The sequence below is a fragment of the Mustela lutreola genome, chromosome 18, assembly GCF_030435805.1.
Source record: "Mustela lutreola isolate mMusLut2 chromosome 18, mMusLut2.pri, whole genome shotgun sequence".
In the NCBI taxonomy this organism is placed as follows: Eukaryota; Metazoa; Chordata; class Mammalia; order Carnivora; family Mustelidae; genus Mustela; species Mustela lutreola.
The window spans coordinates 16,116,812-16,137,536 of NC_081307.1; the positions used below are offsets into that span (position 1 = coordinate 16,116,812).

The 20,725-nt window shown below is 37.8% G+C and overlaps 1 long non-coding RNA gene across 1 annotated transcript in view; it reads right to left on the minus strand.

Annotated features, from left to right (window-relative positions):
- Positions 1 to 2,242: 2,242 nt before the first annotated feature.
- Positions 2,243 to 20,725, minus strand: part of LOC131820548 (uncharacterized) — an 85,738-nt gene continuing 67,255 nt past the window's right edge. Inside the window, exon 3 of the long non-coding RNA XR_009349684.1 lies at positions 2,243 to 3,062. This is a non-coding gene — a long non-coding RNA (uncharacterized LOC131820548). The remainder of the gene's footprint in view (positions 3,063 to 20,725) is intronic.

Sequence of the window (20,725 nt, forward strand, 5' to 3'; positions counted from 1 at the left end):
TCCCTCCTTCCCACCTCCCAGGATTTCTCTTAGGTAAAGACACCAAGTTTGTTAAGTCAGGCATTTCAAGAGTCATTCCTTTAGGCTATCAAATGATAAACACGTTAATAGAACACAGGGAAGCAATTTTTTCACCATGAGGGCCCTGCTGTGAGTTTTCAAATAAGTCTGCTTTCAAAACATTGACCTTAAAATTTGCCATGTTACCCTTTTATGCTCTCCATCCCCATCCATGCAACCAACCTCCCTCATTCAACAGCGCCCCCTCCCCGTCTTACCAAGCCAGAGTCAATCGAGGAGATCCTAACACAAACAAGACAGAGATGTACGTGTGAGGACACAGCTGAATAAATGCAGGGATAAATCCAACGGAGATAGAGCTGCTCACCTAGCTCAGAGTAGGATTACTTGAGCTACTTAACATATCACCCTCCTAGAGATATTGTAGTGGAACCAAAAAAATCTTACTGCATTTCAACTAAACGATTCATTCATCTAGTTGCTACTGTTTTAAAATACACTCTTCCATATTAATGCTTTCCATTGCCACAAGTAGATTGCGTGACAGAATACAAAATTGGGGGAATAATTTCTCATCACATATACCAATCTGTGCGAGTTTTCTTCCAGGCATGTTGCTGACGATTCTATAAAATTGGTGTATAATTATAAATGTAGTAAAAGAGTATCTCTCTGTACATCTTTGAAGGGAAGTATGCAAGAGAGGTCATCTCATTAAATTTGATCTAGCCCGAGGGAATCCTCACTTAAAAAGGGTAGAAGTGATTTTTGCAAATCAGGAAAAATGGTGATGATGTATGGCTCACAGATGCTTCGTTATTTGAAAAACAAACATGACAAAAGAGGTCAAATGTTAACTACTGAGTTTATATGTAGGATAACTACATTACATGTTATATGTGATTAATAAAATAACTCATCCTAACATCTACGCTGAGATAAACACAAAGTGAGAAAATCCTGGGACTTCTGTAGAATTTTGTTGCTACCACTCGATTTTAAGTGAAGTATGATGTTCAGAAATGTATTGAACACCTCAGCTAAATCAGCTCCTCAGTGTACACATACAAGGCAGAAAGATGCCCCCTATTTCTCTGCAAAAGTTTGTAGGGGCCATTGCAAAGAACAAAGCCTACATCTCCCCTAGGAACATGGCATGTGTCCCTTCCTGTTCCAATTTTTTTTTTTAGAACCATGAATACCTTCTATTTTCCAGGGAGCTTTTGGTACTACCCATGAGCGTCTGTGGCACCAGGGAGAAGGAGAGAAGAGATTATCTTTTTGGCCTTATGTTTTTTTTTTTTTTTTAATATTTGTCATTAATTATTTAGCCTTATATCTAATGTTAAATTCAGTCTACTGATTTCAACAAGGCTGAAAAAAATCAAAGATACACCATGTTATTACCAAAATTATGGCTGCACTGACTGAATAGTGTCTGTTTCAGGATACAATTTACGAAGTGATACGTATTTGTATTTGGGAAGCATATACATCTTACATGGATACTTACAGTGGGTAATGGGGAGGGTTGCTGTGGAAACAGGCCTGAGAGAGAAGCTGAGCAGTGAGCCAGTGGTGGCTGGTAAGAGACAGCTTTCCTTTTTCTGTTCAACCTGTGTTCCCATGTACTACCCTTCTCCACCCACTGCTGTCCCTGGGATTGCACTCCCTGAAAGGAAGAATCATATATGCCACAACAGACTTTGATTTATGGGGACTCAAATTAAAACAATGATTACACACACACACACACACACACACACACACACATATACATATACATATATATGTATCTACATATTTGGATTTTGTGCTTTGGTCTAGGGGAGTGAATAGTTAAAGTAAATCAAAATAAGCATAGCCAAATGTTGTATAGCAAGCTTGGCGTGATGATTAAATTCTCTTTCATACTGAAAGTTTCTTCTCTGGGTCATGTGAAAATGGAACATATCCTCCCACATAGATCGGGACGTTTATAACGCTTGCCTGGCAGCCTGCCCACCGTCCATTGCAAAAGGAAATAGAAGCACCGTAGAGAATCACAGAGGATGACAGGAAATTTTACAAGAGAGAAGAGAGAAAAGGGAAAGGATTGAAACTCAGGATCATTAAAAACATCAAGGTTTTTTAAAGTGCCTTTTAAAAGTATGAACTTATTTTCCCAGACTCAGAGCAGACTCCTTGAGGGGTTTCAGCCTCTTCGGGGTACAGGGGACATTTCTGGCACAGAAGAGTAGCCCTGCTCAGTGAAAGCTCTGAGAAAACTCCGTGCACATCCAGAGAAGTCTCAGCAATGCATGAGAGGGAAAGCCTTTCACTTTGTCCATCAGCACACTTCCCTTAAAGACGAAAGAAGCCAGCAAGGCACGGAAGAGGCTCTAAAACCTGGGGTGGCTTCAGCCAGGCAGCCCACATGGCAAAGGTTCTGTCGGCTTGGGCCGTCTGCTAGAAAAGCCACCAAATGCGTCCCTCGTGTGGATTTGTCAGCCGCCGGCAGCTGGAACGGAAAGATCCAAACAATGTCTGCAGACAGACACATACGAAACTGCGCCTTCCTGGCCAAGCAGTATCCATCTGTGGGGGCATCCTGATAACTTGAGAACACCTGATTGGGGATAAAAGAATCTTGGGGCCAAGCGTTTCTAAAATGATTCCTTGTGACCGTTTGCTCCTGGGAGCCCCTGTGAACAGGCTAAGTGTCCTGAGTACAGAGTAGGTCAGTCATTGTACAGATGGCCTGCATTCTCCAAAGACAACGGTTAGACGGGTCCAACTTCCAGAGAGTCAAAGGAAGTTCAGAGGAAAACCTCCATGTGGCCATGGCGTTCCTTATGTGGTCAGCTGAGGTCCACTGCAGCGTGGAAAGGAGAGGAACGACCTGATAGGATGACGGGACATAACCACCTCCTACAACGGGAGCATGAGCAGACATGGTGATTGAGCGTAGTTCCGTGGCCCGCGTGGATAGTTGTTGACTCTCAGAAAATTTAGATGACGATTGCTCTTCTTTACTTCATACACATTGGTGAAGAGAGTAGCTGATTTTTGTGGGATGGAGATAAGGATGCATATTTGGAGACAAGAAAAACATGGTTTGAGATCGTCAGACAAAGTTAATAGGCAATACTAAGATATCGAACAGAAGTTTAAACTTTATGCATGCCAAACTGCCTAAGCCATTTTAGGGGTTTTATTTTATCAGTGTTACAAAGATAAATGACTGTTTTCACATTTTCCCAAGTCGATCAATATTGTATCAAGAATTTATTTGGCGATGCTTAGTTGTCCTCGAAGGGTTATTGAAAAGAATAACTAAAATGATGGTTGTGAACGGGTTTTGTAAAAATAGGTGCAGTATACTAATGTTGGTTATTGTTACTGCTGCTACAGTGATACTTTTGATTTCATTCCAATCTTAAGGGGAAAATTTCAGAATATGAATTGCATTTATTTTTAATAGCCTAACAACAACTTGTGTGTTAGAAGAATCCCTTTTCAATCACATTCTACCCAGTCTTGCTATTAAATACTTGGTAAATTGAGTTGAGAGTGTGCTAATTGGATTTGTGGACAATCCAGAGCCAAGAATAAATGCTTTAGGAGAGGATTAAAGTATAATAGGATTCTGATAAACTTTAGGAAATAGGCCAACTGTGCACCAAATGAGATTTCCTAAAGATGTCTACAAAGGACCAAAGCATAAAATAAAATAAAATGAAATGCCTGAAGTAACAAAATGCATTCTTCTCTAGAGCAATTCTATGTACATGCACGCACACTGAATTTTTATTCTTCTATTTCGTCTTTTATTCTAATTTCAAGTGTTCCCCTCTTCCATTTCCCCTCTTTGGTCTTCCACATCTCTGAGTATTTCTCCCATTCCAGATTTTCTCCTTTGTTACTGCTTGCCCTATTTGAGTTCAACCTGGATTCTGCACAGATTATGTTCATTTAATGAAGGATTGCCTTGGCTATTTCAGGGAAAGCTGTCATATGGTTCTTAACTTAGAGATGCAAGAAGAACTCGTGGAAAATTTATTGGAACCTTTCTGTGCATCATATGATCTGGAGAGAAACAGACCATAAGACATTCTCATGACAGAGGGAGGAAAAAGCCATCTCACCATCTTCTTCTTATGCATCTTTGACATCAGGGTCTTAATCATTACTAGGGTGAATTCTTGAGTCATCTTGCCCTTTTCCACAGCCCAAGATCTTCACTTTTTTCTAAGTTGCTTGAGACACTTTTGTCACAATTCTTGATTGTCAATGCCTAGACCATCAGAATGGCTTTAGCTTTCTCTTCTACACTGTTTTTGTAGGACTACTGTCCTCTCGCAATATAGCCACTTTGTGTTGTTTTTAATTATTTCTAAAGGGTTTTTGATAATGACAGCTTACACTTCTAACAGTGAGGCCATACTCTCAGAAATAATCACTAAGTTGGTGGTGCAATCTCTGCCTCCTTTTTTCACTGATAGGTATCTTCTATAATTATCCAAAAGTATTGTCAACTGAGGTTGCTTTAGGCTCATGTGTTCTTTCTAAGAGAATCTTACTGTGGGGTGCCTGGCTGGCTCAGTCAGTTAAGTGGCTGCCTTTGGCTCAGGTCATGATCTCCAGGTCCTGGGATCAAGCCCCATGTCGGTCTCCCAGCTCAGTGGGTAGTGTGCTTCTCTGCCTCTTCCTCTCCCACTGCTCATGCTCTCTCTCTCTCAAATAAATAAAATAAATAAATAAATAAAATCTTTAAAAAAAAAAAAGAAAGAAAGAACTGAGAGGGGTATAAAGGACATGAGGTTCCATCATCCAGGTCCCCCCTCCAAGGAATGTCTTGATGCTTCTTTTGCTGGGATGCTGATATGAGAGATTTGTCAGATCTTTCCCACTTTCAGGGATAGATGCAAATGTCTGTGTCCAATTTTTGGACCAGGGCCCCTTTTCAGAGTTAGAGTCCCTTTATGAAAAGGAACTGAGTCTCCAGGACAAAGGACCCTGCAACATTTCCTAGTCCTTCCTTAGGAGGGCTGATGGCCATTCATTAAAGCCATTTCATACTGGAGAAATGGAATTATTGTGCCTGCAGAATGCCAGGAAGACCCAAGTTGACACTGATACCTGGAGACCTAAGGTATCATTATAGTTCCTCTCTTGGTGTGGTAAAATGTGGGAGGGCAGATAATAAATAATGTTTTGGCTGAGACAAGTTCCATAAAGGGGCTACATGGTCTGCTAACTACTCAGAGGTCATTTTCCTGGCCCTCAAATATGTAATTGGGATCTATACACTCTGTTTTTGGTATAGTCCACACCAGGTCATTTGCTTACAAAGTAAGAGCTATGATAGTGGGAAATCCAGATGAAAGACCCTGAGAGATGTCCCTAAACCACCAAAACAGTAAATGAAAACTAATATTGGACCTCAGGGTAAGGAGGAAAAGGACAGAAACCAGTGCCTCCCTTAACGATTTAAAGGATGGGTTTCATCATGTTTCATCATGTTTCCAATTAATTCAGTGGTCTGGTTCTTCCAGGAACAGGAAGGATCCTAAGGATGACAGCAGACTATAAGTAGTAGTCCCACATAGTGTCAGGGCTGGATGTTTCATTAATATGATGGTCCCTGGCATGTGGACTTTGATTTGGTGAATGATTTTTTTTTCTGATCTTATCAGAAAAGAGAATCAGAAGCAATCTACATTCACCTGTAAAGTATAAAACTATACATTTGTAATTTTGCCCTAGGGCTATGTGAAATTTCTCTCCCCTGTCATAGTGTGATCTACAGTGTTCTGAATTGTCTGAATGTCCTGCAGAACATCACACTCTTCCACTGTATCATGCTAATCAAGTTGGATAGGCAAGACGTGGCCAGCCTGTTGAAGGCCTTGTTTAGATATATGGGTGACAGAGGGTAGTACATAAACCTTATGAATAGTCAGAATTCTTCCACATCATTACATATTTTAGGCAGTCCATCATCATGAGCAAGCCAAGACATACCAACCAAAATAAAAGATAAATTATTGCATGCCTCCCACCATGAATTTGAAAATGCGATGCCTGGTAAACCTCTTTGGGTTTTGGAGGCTGCATCTTCCACACCTGAAAACAGTGATTTGGTGCCTGTACTTAGTGACAAAAAGGGCTCCAACATAGAGTGGGGCCAAAGTAAGAAATAATTCTACATCATTTTCAGATTCTGGTGTAAGCATCCCTGCCATTTGGGTCAGACCCTATGGTCTTCGAGTTTTCTGTGAACTCGAAGGAAGGACTGGGAGTTTTCATGTGAATATATGGAAAGCCAAGCCATCTTCAGTGGAGAACTACACACCTTTTGAAAAACAACTCTTGGCATATCCCTGAGCCCTGATACAGACACAGCCTCTGACCATGATACATGAAGTCCCACATGCCTGGAACTTTTCTCCGTGATCTGGGTCAGATGGACCCCAAAATGACCCATCAAAAGATGGAAATGATATATGCAAGATCTAACATGAGCAGAACCAGAGAATACAAGCCAATTTTGAGACCAGGTATCCCAGATCCTCATGTCATCCACTATCCTGTGGTAGCACCTCTCTCACAAGACACCTGCAGCTCTATGGAGAAAACAATTCTTATAAATATCTGACATACGAGGGTGGGGGAATAAACTGAAGGTTGATTTGTTTATATGTTGGCTTGGAATGTGGATGCATCCAAGACAGGACAGCTTTATTCAGGGAGTGGCCTTGAAAGAATGTCCTCAGGAAGAATCCCCACGACAGGCAGAGCTTCAAGCAGGCAGGAAAGTGGACCAAGGTGAGAATCTATAACAGATTCATGCACAGTGGCAAATAACCTGACCGAGGCATTCAGGAATCTAGAAGGATGAAGAGTGAAATAGCAGGGACAAGAAATCTGAACCAGAAGCATGCAGATGGTCATATGAGAGTGGACACAAAGCATGAAGATCTTCATAGTATCCCACATTAACTCCCATAAGAGGAGTCCATAGAAGGGCAGTAAAACACCAACTATATAAAATGACTTAGTTAGTGGGCATCAGCCAGATTCTATCAGTAGCCAGATCTACCCTGGCACAAAGAGCACAAATGAAAAAGTAGTCACAGTGGAAGAAATGGAAGCTATGTATTGGCTCTTGTTTATCAAGGCTGATTAAACTGCTTCTGTCACCTGACGTCCAGCTTACCAGCAACAGAGGCTGACGCTGAGCTCCAATTATGGCACCATCTCTCAAGAAAACAAACTGTCCACTCGGGGGTGAGTTGAGTACCCTGGGCACCTTCCAACTGGAAAGGCAAACAATTCATTATCACAGAAGCAGACATACATTCCAGATTTAAGTTTGCTTCTCCTATTCCAAGGGTTTGTACAGTGTTTGATCTACTGGCATGGGATTCCACATAGCATGGCATCAGATCAGTGGACTCACTTTACAGCAAAGGAAATTTGAAATAGGATGAGACCCACTGGTCAGATTACATAATATCCCAATCATAAGCTTCAGATAGGATAGAACATTCGAATGGCCTGCTGAAGGTACAGCTAAGCATCAGCTCAGTGGTATTACTTTATAAGGATGAGTCATGAACCTACAGCATGCAAAATCCACCTTGAATCAAGTTTTTAAATAGAACTCTGTGCTAAACAGGAAAAAATACATAGGCTGGGGAACCAAAGGGTGAAAGCAGTGGTGACCCTGCTTACCATCGTTCTCAGTAAATCCCCTAGGAGACTTTGGGCTTTCTCCCCTGGCAACTTTGGGCTCTATCAGGTTAGACAACCTAATCCCCAGAGGGTGATATTTTCATGAGAGGACACAATGAGAATCCTATTCAGCTAGAGTTATCACTGTTGCCTGGCCACTTTGGGTTTCTTTTGTCCAAGACTAGCAGTTAAGAAAAGAGAAAACAATTTGGTAAGGTAATTGACTTGACCATCAAATGGCAACAGTGCTGCTGTTAGACATGAGCCATGGAGGACTATGTGCAAGACACAGGTCATCACTAAGCCAAGGCTCCTCCCTCATGTGGCGACAATATGGAGGAATTTCAGAGCCCGAAGCCAGAATCCTGTGGATGCTTCTGAAGCCCTGTCTCAGCTCCTTCTTTTAATCCAATTGTGAATGCCTCTATCCAGAAGCATTTGGATAATGAGAGAACCTATTTATGTCTTGCAGAAGTGCATAGAAGCTCACAAAGCTTGGCAGGCCAGGAACTGAGCAAGGAGCTGAGGGTTGCTGGAGCTGAAGATGGCAGGCCTCTGGAAGCTGCCAAATTATCTCCAGCCAAAATCTCTCCGGATACTACAGCCCAGATGTTAGAGAATTTCTCCGTGTTTGATCTCAAGCCTTGGCACACTCATATATTTCATGCACAGCCTTTTAGATCCTTAAATGTGTGGACAGGAAAAAAGCAGCAATGAACTTAGGAGTCAGATATTCTGGGCTTAAGTCTCACTCTGACTCTTTAGAGCTGATGAAATTAATACATTTTCTCACTGGCAAAAAAAAATAAATTACCCAGCCAAAGAATTTTTAAGGAAAAGTTGATGAAAAAAAAAAAAAAACTGTTGGTAAAATTACCTGTCGCAGTACCCAATACCTATTAGAACTCGATGTTCGCTAGTTTCTTTTTAGTTTTTATTTGGTATTTGGCTTTTTTTTTTTTTTTTTTTGGTGAATTTGAATTCTCAACCAGAGAAATAGATACGTTATTAATTTTTCCCTAGCTTTATACCTCCACCACCCAAGTTATTTATTCAGCTTGACTACTTTTGAAATTTAAGTCAGGCCCAGACTTAAGATTTATCCATCAAGATTTATGTAATAGTATGAAAATGAAAACAGTTTTAGAAGTTAAATAATGTCTTTTCAGCATTAATCATACTATCGTTTTATGATATAATCAGTAGACATTTTTAAAGCTATGATTACATTAAATTGCACTGAGTTTTCATGTGTGCCAATAGTTTTAATGATTTGCATAGCAAAATCACAGAAATAATTTATTCATTTATCCCAGTGTTCTTTACTGGTGAACTTCATAATTAGGTTCAATGATGTACACACTTGTGATTAAAAGTATTGTTTAAAATTCTCGCAGCCTTTCTCTGTAGGGATTAAAATTAGACTTGAACATGTGATTTATTTTTGCCAATGGAAAGTGGTTAGAAGATACATGTCACTTCTAAGAGAGAACCTTAAGGTCCAGTGAGGGTTTTCCCATTTTATTTCTCTCTGACAAGGCCATACATTTTCCAGATACAGTTACATCACCCTGAGCCTAATAATGAAGGAGGCATGGGAGGGAACTGCCCTCAGTGACTGTGTCCACATACCATGTAGGGAAAGAACACTGCTACTGTAAACCACTGTGCTTTTGATATTGTTTCTATAGCATAACTTTTATTGATTGTTCTTTTCTACTTTTTCACTAATAAACATCTAAATAGATTTAAAATTATTTTTCCTTTAAGATCATATAGTCTTATGCTTTTGATCACAAAATACCCATGGTATTCTCATTCATTTATACTGCATGTTCTGGATGAGGGCTCCTGTGCTAGTAAAGGATTTCTGATTTTATTGAAATCACTTGTGAAATGCTTATCTAAGCTTCATTAATAGGATTTTATTCATTCTGTCCTCTTTCTGAATTTTAGGGCCAAATTATCTACTAATTACTCTCTCTTTCTCTCTCACACACACACACACATCCACACACACAAATGTGCTCCAATTTTAGTTCTAGTTTTCTTTACTAAATAGCCACTGACCACTTGTATTACTACTTGTAACCCCACCCCATGTCCATTGTAACAGGTATTAACTCCTGTTCCTCCCCCTCCACCAATGGACGTTAGTATTTAATACACCATTGTTCTCCATGTAACTATTACCATATGTAACAGTTGAAGCTGTGGCAGTCTATGGATTAGGAAAATTGTGAAAATACTGGTTCTTTGTAACTTTCTCTAGAGAAGTATTTTTTATATCTTATTTTATAGTAATATATTTACTTAAAAATGAAAAATAACAGAAATGTATGAGATAAATGAAGGATACTTATAATGCTACTCTTTCAGATACAGCCTCTATTAGATATTTAATAGACATTTTTCCATTTTCCTGTGCACATATTCATAAATTTTAAATAAAAGTAGTATAATACAATAAGTATATAGTTCTATTTTTTTTCTGTATTTATCAATGCATCTTGTTCATGCAGGCATTCATAATGCACCCATTGTTACTAGTCAGGGTTCTTAAATTTGAAAAATGGAAACAGGAACTGGCTAATTTACAGAGGAAAGGAAAAATGTGGGAAGGATATTGGGTAGCTCATAGAATCAGTCAAATTTGTAAAGATTTTTTTTTTTTGAGATTTATGTATTTATTGCAGGGGGAGGGGCAGAGGGAGAGAGAGAAGGAGAGAAGCAGACTCCTCACTGAGTGCAGAACCTGACGTGGGGCTCCCATGAGCCATGAGATTGTGACTTGAGCTGAAATCAAAAGTCCCACGCTTAACCAATTGAGTCACCCAAGCACCCCAATCAAATTTGAAAAAAGGTCTGGGCAGGAATGGAGGAAGAGGAAGACCAGATGAGAACCAACCTTAGGAATCCTATCCAGACATGTCTGCCACGCCACCTGGGTTGCGTGGCTGCCCTTAGACACAGATGGCTTTGTCAGGACTCTTGAATGCACTTGGAAATGTGAGTCTAATGAGTGGCTATGCAGTGCTTATTGTATTCGCTCACTTAGTCAAAGGAATTATGTCCTTGATGTTGGAGGTGAATTATCTTTTCAATAGTCTCTCAAGATATTTTAAGGACCTCTGGATCTTGAGTGCTTCTCAATTTGTAGTTTGGTGGCAACAGGACTTTCCTGCAAAATGGCCTTAAGTATGGGTTACTCCTTAAGAATCACTGTTAGTTTTTGAGGTTTTTAAGTAAAGTGGACCATGTAGTCCGTGGGATATTTTTAGTCATCCTTGGGCCTGACTTTGGGGAGGTTCAAGGTAAGTGAAAGTGGCTCTTTACTTGAGGATGTTTCACAAAGATGATCCGGGAAGACGCAACTCAGCAACTAAGAAGAAAGCACTTCGCTCTGAGAGTTAGATATTTTTCTCTCAGGACCAATTTGATTCTGTGCTGTAAAATCCTATATTCATTATCAAGTAGCACTGATTAAATGTTCCAATGTGTGCAGCACTGTTCTAGGAGCCAAACAAAGAGAATTATCCTGCCCTGTAGGATCTTAAAATCAAAAGCAAAAATTTATTACCTATGGGGTGTCATTTGGCTCTCTGGGTAAGAGAAGTGAGTGCTCCAATCACTTCAGAATGCTTTATGCTCTCGAGCATGTTGTTTTAGTTGCAGAATTCTTCCAGATTGTTCTCTGATAGGTTGTTGGAACTCCCCAGCCTGGGGACAAGCCCTAAGTGTGTGGAGAAAATTCAAACTAAATGCTTTTTATGATTTTATCTGTTCAATTAATCTATTTTGTTTTCATAGACTGTAATACAAAAGACTTTCTGTTTTGGTGATTTTGACCCACTAATTTCTTGAGCAAATCACACTGGGTAGGTTTATGGCACCAAGATGGACATAAAAGGATCTCTGTGGGCTTTGTCCATTAGACAATCATAGCAGTCTTATGTGGTCTGAATCTCTATCTATGGAAGCTATAAAGAACAAATCCCACAGCAATCCTCTAATAAACCATTGTGCTATTTACTGCACCCATAGCGACCATATGCTCTAAATATTCTGATATGACCCACGGTTTTCTGAAGTACTATCTTCTATTTTCTGTCCCATCAACCTTAATATTATCCTGGAAATCCCAATATTTTGATGCTCAAGCTTCATCTGATGAGACTTATTTTTGTACTTAGAAATGACAGAAAGTTTCTTCATTACATCATCACTGCTGGTTTGGGTTCCGTGACAGGTACAGAACTGCGACTTCATTATGACTAGTATTCCTGCAGTAACCACCCTCTGTCCCCACTGCCACAGCAATGAATGTCCAGCCTTCAGGAAAATCCATGAAGTAAGCATAGAAGAAGAGGGTTGGCAGAACTGTGGTTACCCGAAGAGATTTCAGGATGAGCTGGTCAAAATGGCATGATCAGATTATGATGATATTATGCCTCAAAGTGAAACACTTTGCTATGTCATTGATTGTCCCTCGTAGGGAGATATTTGACTTGATTTTTATCAATGTGAAAGTTCTTTTCATTACCCCTGTCACTGAGGTGTCGTGTCTGTTTGGTCTTATGAACAAATAGCCTAACTGTTGTGACAAATGGCAAAAAACAATGACAAATAACTTAAAGTTTGAGATGAAGGGCTCTTCTATCTCCCTAGGAACGGGGCCCCTGTCCTTTTATCTTGTCAGAGACAAGCACCATGACAATCTTTGAGCTGATCCAGAAAAATCAGTGAAAAGGTAGACCCACAATTCCTTCACAAAAAAAGTAGCAGAAACTGTCTGGCACTTGGTATTTGAGAAGTCTGGTCATCACTTAGGTTCCAGGGAGAGCTTCCATTTTATTCCTGGGCACAGTTTGAGGCTAGGCATTATGACTCTCAATATAAGGACTCTGGCTCATCACTATACTAGCTCTAATATCTGCTCTCAGGAATCTGACCCTGCCCTCTGAACAATCCAATACTTTATGATTAGGAAGAAAACTGTTATATTTGCATTTTTCAGAGAGCCCCATTCTCTCATCTGTCCTGTAGAACATTATCAAAATCATTCAGAGTCTTTCAGGGCATGGTAAACATTTCTAATTCCATCCTTGGGTTTAACAGGGATGGACCACAAGGACTTAAGGATTTGTGCAAACCAAGATGACATAATTATAGATAAAAAATTTACAGAGTTTATAAATAGGAGTTACAAATATATTTAATAATCTATAAATAGTTTTACCATAAAAGGCAAACATACACTAGATAGTGTTATGTACATTTCTGTTAGAATTACTGATTGCAATTTATATCACTTTAGACCTTGAAAATTTGTTTTTCTAATAAGTTACCATAAATAGTTAAGGAGACTAATTTACTCCTTCACTTTTCCTTAAAGTCCCCTTGACTCCTTGGACAGAAATTAAAGGGTATTTAAAGTATCAGTTATGCTTCCCAACCATCTGAAATCTTTATAATCTGGCTATTTACTTAACCAAGTTAGACTATTTTCTACTAAAATCCACATCAGGTTTAAATTTATCCAAAATCTTGCTCTACTTTTACTCAGAACAATTTCAAACTTATCCTAAAACTCAAACTGCATTAACACAGACGTTAACTATCATTTTCAAGACATATTGAAGGTGGCTGACAACATAACAATGTCTTCTAAACTGCTTAAATAGTCATATACCTAGTAATTGGTTTATCAGTTTTGAGCACCTAATACATGCCATGTGTTTGGTTAAAATCTGAGCATAAAAATTCAATTAATAGAATAATGACAAGGAACTAGTATCAGATTAAACTCTTGGGGCAGGGTGGGGAAATATTTTTAAAAACTATTTAAAATATTTCAATACCATTTGAAGTCACAGGAGAGTGACCAATTTCAAGGAGATAATGAAATGGAAACAACCCTTGACAGAGGAGACTATACTGGGTGACATTTGCCTTTATGTGGCTTTTGCCTGAGGACATTATCTTGTCCACTTAGTATGGGACACCCAAAATTTGAACATATAGCCACAGTTTACAAACTTAAAAAAGTCAGATAGCAAAGGTCTGATTTGGGGGACTGTTATAGGTGCTTCAAAATGAAGTGTAAAATTCTAGAAGGACAGAGCAAAGGCAGATGTCCTCAAATCTGCTTCCAAACTCCACTTAAACCCTTGGCTGGTCTCTCAACTATACATAAGAGGGGAGAATAGGAAGGTTGGATTTCAGCTGCCACACTGCCGGGAAGACAAGCCTTGTCCAGCTAAATTAACTGTCTTCTAGAATAAAAATCAAGATAACTGAATATACAATCACTAAAAACTATTATTCACAGTGTCCAGAAACAAGAATATGAGACCCATAGTCAAGAGAAAAGCAATCAATAAGAACAGGCCTCCTGATAACCAAGATAGTGAAACTGACAGATAAAAACACTATACTACCCACTAGAAATTTTTTAACAGATAAAGGGAAAATATAGCCTTGATGAATAAAGAGATGGGAATCTTAGAAGAGTAGAAACTGCCATGAAATGGAAATTCTAAAACTGAGAAGTACAATATCTAAAATGAAAAGAAAAATTATAGGATGGGCCTAACAGTTAATTGGTGATTGCAAAAGAAAGAAAGGGTCAGTGAACTTGAAGATGGGTCATCAGAAAGTATTTAATCTGGGGTGCCTGGGTGACTCATTTGTTAAGCGTCTGCCTCCAGCTTAGGTCATGATCCCAGGGTACTGGAATCGAGTCCTGCATCAGGTTCCCTGCCCATGGGGAGCCTGCTTCTCCCACTCCTACCCCCCTCTGCTTGTGTTCCATCTCCTGCTGTCTCTCTTTCTCTCTCTGTCAAATAAATAAATAAAATCTTTAAAAAGAAAGAAAGAAAGAAAGAAAGAAAGAAAGAAAGAAAGAAAGAAAGAAAGAAAGAATGAATGAATTTAATCTGTAAAAGAGAAAATTGGGGGAAAAAATGAACAGTCCCAGTGACCTCTTGGACAACAACTGAATATTCTTTGTGACTATGCTTCCAGAAAAAACAAAGAGAGGCCAAAAGAAATATTTGAAGAAACAATGAGCATGATTTTCAAAAATTTGATGAATGACAAACATAGGGATCCAGCAAATTCAGTAATCTTTAAGCATTTTGGAAAAAAAACAAACAAATACAAAACAACAACAACAAAAATGGGACAGATAGTCAAATTGCTGAACACCAAAGACAAAGAGAAAATCTTGGAGGCAGCACAGGAGAGAAACATGAAACACTCCCCTCTAGTGGGACAATGATACCAATAAAGCTGACAACTCCTCTCAAATATAGTCTCTCTCTCTTTTTTTTAAGTTTATTTATTTTTTTAAGTAGCCCCTACACCTAATGTGGGGCATGAACTCACAACTTCAAGATCAAGAGTCACACACTTTTCCAACTGAGCCAACCAACCAAGCACCTCTAATAGTCCCTTCTTGTACAGAACTTTTTTTTTTCATTTATTCTCACAAATTATCATCGTCATTATTATTTTATATGGGTTTTTTGTTTTTTTCTTTTTTTAGGGAGCATGTCTTTGTTTACCATTTATATTTGTATCCTAGACCTTCCCTCTGAGATGGCACTCCTTCTAGAGGTATAGTCTTTACAATTTGTAAAGGTATGTTGGTTATAAACTCTTACAATTTTTACTACTGTATTCTCAGTGTGTAAAGCCCTCAATAAATATTGGTTGAGTAAATGAAGAGCATCTGTACTCAAACTTAATAACTGGAAGTCTCAATGTCTCAATCCCTCACACAAATCAGCTCTGCAATTTCCCTGAGTTTTGTTTTTTTTTTTTTTTTGTACCCACCCCTAATAAAAGGCAATCTCTTTACCAACATTGGACCTGAGGAGCCCCGAATACCAGTTAAATCTCCTGGCTTCATCACTAGGGTTGGGAATCAGACCAATGAGTGAAACACAGCAAGAAGTATGTTACATGGTTTGTTATCCTGATAGTCTCAGTCTCGATTCACAACAACTAACTTCAAGTAGGTTTTTAATACTACTCAGGAATTGTAACACATTCTTCCAGTACATTCCCTCTCATACTCAACTAGATCACTATTTCATACTTTCCATTCTCTAGTCAAGCCTCCAAACTTCCTTTCTTACCCTTAAATTCATTTCATAACCTGGATTCTTATTCAACTGATAAAACAGATGCCACCAGGAGAGATCCTCCACAAGATCTTTCCAGCACAGATGTTCAGCCTAGTATCTGTTCTGTGCTCTGTTCTCCCTGTAACTCTGTTCCTGAAATACTCGTGCTGCTGTTTAAGCCCAGCTCCTCCACTGGAATACTAAAATATGGCTAAAGCAAATTTTCCTACAGTCCCTTGAATCATCTTTTCTTCCCCTTCATACCCATCAGCAAACATGGTATTTCTCCCATCTAAAATCAAAACCCTCTCTTAGATCTATTTTCTTCTCCTGGTCCCATTTATTTGTCTCTTTCAGTAGCAATAGTCCTTGCAATCCTTGGAAATTCTATTTTCTCCCACCAGCCAACTTTTCCACTCTCCACCCTTCAAAGCAATCCAACCAGGCTTTTACCCCCACTTACTCCATAAAAACTACTTTTGTCAAGCTCCCCTATAAATGTGCCATTGTTACATCCTACAGTTAATTTGCAGTTTCCATGTTAATCTCTTGGTAGCATTTGAGGCAGGTAAGCATGTCTTCCATCTTAAAAAAACAAAAACACAAGAACACCACTTTTCTTCCTCAGCTTCCAAGACCTGTCCCTCGCCCCCTCCTCTCCCAGGATTGATTTTCACCTCACCAGCCACTTTTTCTCAGCTTCCTTTACCTGCCAGGCCTTTTATGGCTGCACTGCTTCAAGTGTGGTTCCTGAATTTCTTTACTATCTATATTTTCTCCAGTAAAGATCTTATTTAGTTCCAAAGCTTTAAAACAATCTATATATGACTACTTCAAAATTTCTATCAACTTGGTCCTCTTCTGGGACTCCAAGTTTATATCTATCTATCATCTATTGTGCAACATGTCCAAAAATGAGCCCTGGGGTTATTTCTATCCCCCTAACAAAACAAACAAAAAACCCCAATTTACCTACAGTTGTCCCCATCTTGGTTGATAGAGATCCCACCTTTCTAGTTGTTTGGGTTTGAAATTCCAGTCTTGACTCCCCTAATTCTCACACATTTAGTCCATCAGCAAACTTGCTGGCTCTGTCTTTAAAATATATCCAAATCTGACCACTCTTTACCAACTCTGCTGATTGTACTCTGGCCAAAAGACGGTATGATCCCCTTTAACTGGATTATTTTAATGTTCTCCTGCTTCTAGTCATTTTGCCTTCCTGTGGTTTAGTCTCATAGTCAAGAGCTAGAGTGACCCTGTTCAAATGAACAGGTTGTGTCACTTCTCTGCTCACAGCCTCAAATCATTTCGCATCTCAGAGTAAAAGGAAAGTGTGCTTTGATCCCATGTTACTTTTTTTTTATTTCATTCCCTACTGCCTTGCTGCTCACTCTTTCAGTCCTGATCATACTGGAGCCATTCCTTAATCATCCTGGGTACACACCTCAGGGCCTTGACTCCAACTTACCCTCTACCTGTTGAGGTCTTTTTAAATATATGCACAACCATAAGATTCACTGTCTTTCTGTTGATAATGATATCTCAACTTTTTTTTTTTTTAAGATTTTACTTATTTATTTGAGAGAAAATGAGTGAGAAAGAACACTAGCAGGGGAAGGGATAGAGGGAGAAGCAGACTTCCCTCTGAGCTGGAGCCTGACGCGGGGATCAGTCCCAGAACCCTGGCATTATGACCTGAGCTGATGGTGGAGGCTTAACCAACTGAGCCACCCAGCAATGCACCCCCGCCCTGCCCCGGTATCTCAACTTCTAAGTGAGGCCATTCTTCCCCACACAGATAAACATTGCTATGTCACTCCTGATGCTTCCTTTCACCCATCCCCCATAGCATTTATCATAATATTAGATAACTTGTGAAATCTTGCATATGTTAATTACTTTGTTTATTATGTGCCCTCCTTCTTCCCAAACCCCCTTTAGTACACATATGTACATACAACTTCACAAGGACAGAGAACCTTATTTTGTTCATGGCTCTATCCCAGAGTCTAGTTTAGTGTCTGACCATAGTTGGGCTCAATAAATATTTGTTGAGTGTGGTATCATTAATTCAAAGCATTACTACACACAACTTACTAGTATTTTTATCATGAAATAGTATTATTAATTTAAATCAATTAAATTAATTAGTCCATCAATAATTAATTTAAATCAATTAATAATTGATTTAATTTATCAATAATTGATCAACTTACTAGTATTTTTATCATGAAATAGTATTATTAATTTAAATCAAAACAAAACAAAAATAATACTTAGGAAACAGGAAGTAGAATGAATTTCTAGATTTTTACCTCTGATTTGATAAAGTCTTATTAATAAAATTTTCTCTACCTATTTGCATATATGTAGTTTCAGATATAGTTATATCAGCTTATATACAGTCCCTTTCTATTTCGGTAGTGAAGTAAATTGTTGCTTAGGTGTTTATATTGCTTCTATCAGAAAATTTTGTCTCATTAAGACTATATTTAAAATTTTCATTTTTATAAACATTTAAAAAATGTTTATGGTCTGGTATAAAGATAGGCAGTTGATTCTTGTGTTTTATTTCATTGCATTTTGCTCTCTCATTACAATGTAAATTACATATTATAACATATCTAACTATCTGGGAATTAAATATTCATTAGTATCTGAAAATCTATATCTGAACATTTGAAACTTGAAAATACACCCTGAAGTAATATCAAAGATGACAATGAATATAATGGAACACTAGAGGAAAAATTAGGTGATAAATATAATTAAAAGTATATATCATATATGTATAATTGGGTATTTGAAGAATTTTATTATAAACATTTCTAGAGTCAAGCTTTAAGATGTTTATTATCACTGAAGATGCTGACTGCAGAATTAAATTACATAATTAATAAAGGATGATAATATAACAAAATTATATAAAATATCTGAATCTTTTCTAAGGATTGAGAATACTAATAGTTTCATTTAACTGGTAAAATTTTATTTTAACTAATGAACTAAAAAATAATTTTACTTTCTACTTTATTTCATACCTATCTTTTACTTTCTAAGTCATTAATCTTTATTTAGCTATCACTGAGGTACAGAAACAATTCACAATCCATTAAAATAAATAGACATTTTTAATGTGGCCACTCCTCATAATTTCATAAGAATCTCACATGAGCAGCAGTTAAAGGAAAAAATAAATTAAGTCAGAATCTCAGCAAACCTTCCCTCTCTCTCAATACTGGACAATAGTACACATGTGTTTAGTCAGCAGTAGGTTGTAAAGTGGGACTTGTAATAAATGGGTAATTGTTCCTAAATTATTTTCCTGAAGCATTTTAGGCCCTGGAATTTTTAGTACAAAAATATTTTCGTTGTCAATAAACATTAAGTAGATGAAGGAAGATTCTGAAATTATCTCTGTATTTAAAAAAAAAAAACTTTATTTTTCTAAATCATTGTGTGTTTTTTGCTTTTAATTTGAAATTAATAAGGTAAAAAAGTAGATATACATTTCTAATATGATATCATAGAAATATTTATTAAAATACAATTATGCAGACTATTCTCTCAAAGACATTTGAAAAAATGAACTGTGTAGGAGAGCTGAGATAAGTTTTGTTTTGAGGAATTTATTTTTTTAATCTAACTGGAAGTGGTAAACATTTGACAATTTATTTGTGCATGGCCTTGTGCTAAGTGTTGTTGAGATAAAGATGCTATGGTCTCTACCCTCAACAAGAACTTGATTTTTTTTTTTAATTCCAGCAAGTGTACCCCTTGAATTATGTAATTAAGCCCACTGAGACAACGATTATAAAAAAAGTTGACTTGAGACAGTAAGACTGTGAATAATTGGAAGTGGTTAGCCACTATGATAAACTATGAATGTTACTTGAGTTAGACTCTATATTATAATAATTGGAAGTGGTTAGCCACTATGATAAACTATGAATGTTACTTGAGTTAGACTCTATATTATATGACCATAAATTTAAAATGTAAGCTGTGAGACATATTTAACCTAAGTTATAAGGAATATCTCAATCTTCCTGAAAAATCAAGGAAAAATTTGGGGGGAAATTTTCTGCCCCAAATAAGATATGTGGAAAAGACCCTCTTTGAAGAGTTTTCAAGGCTCAGGTAAGTTGATCTGAAATAGATTTCTAAAATTCTTTCTGTAATAGATGGAGGAAATGGGACAGCTTATAGGAAAAATATTCAAATGTTACAGAATCATTTATATGTTGAGAATCATTTTTCAAACCCTTAGTATATACCAATGGTAAAGTAGCTTGATAAAACTGTTTATTAGTGATCTTCCTTTACTTCACAAAATCATAACATATGAAATCAGAAATAAGAGAACAATATAGAAAGTGATCTTGCTTTGTTATGGTAGGAAGTTCAAAATTATCTTTTTTTTTTTTTTTTTTTTTTTAATTAGATTGGTAAGGGGAGAGGCAGATAGAGATAGAGAGAGAGAAAAACTTAAACAGGTTCCATGCGCAGCATGGAATCTGAACTGGGGCTCAACCTCGTAACCCTATGATCATGACCCAAGCCAAAAGCAAAAGTAAGATGGTTAACCAACTGAGCCACCCAGGTGCCCCTCGAAATTACTTAATAAAACAAGACTGTAAGGGATAAAATACACAATATATAAAGAACATACCTAAAAAAAAAAATCTGGGAAAGTTCATATTTAATCACCCAATAATGAGCTGTGGGCTTGAGTCTGTAACTTGTTTGTCATTCAAGTAGTGGTAATCTCTCTCTGGGCACCCAGTTCATGACTGAATTGCTAATTAGATCCCTCAAGTTTATAGTGCTTCTTCTTTTATTCTCTAGCT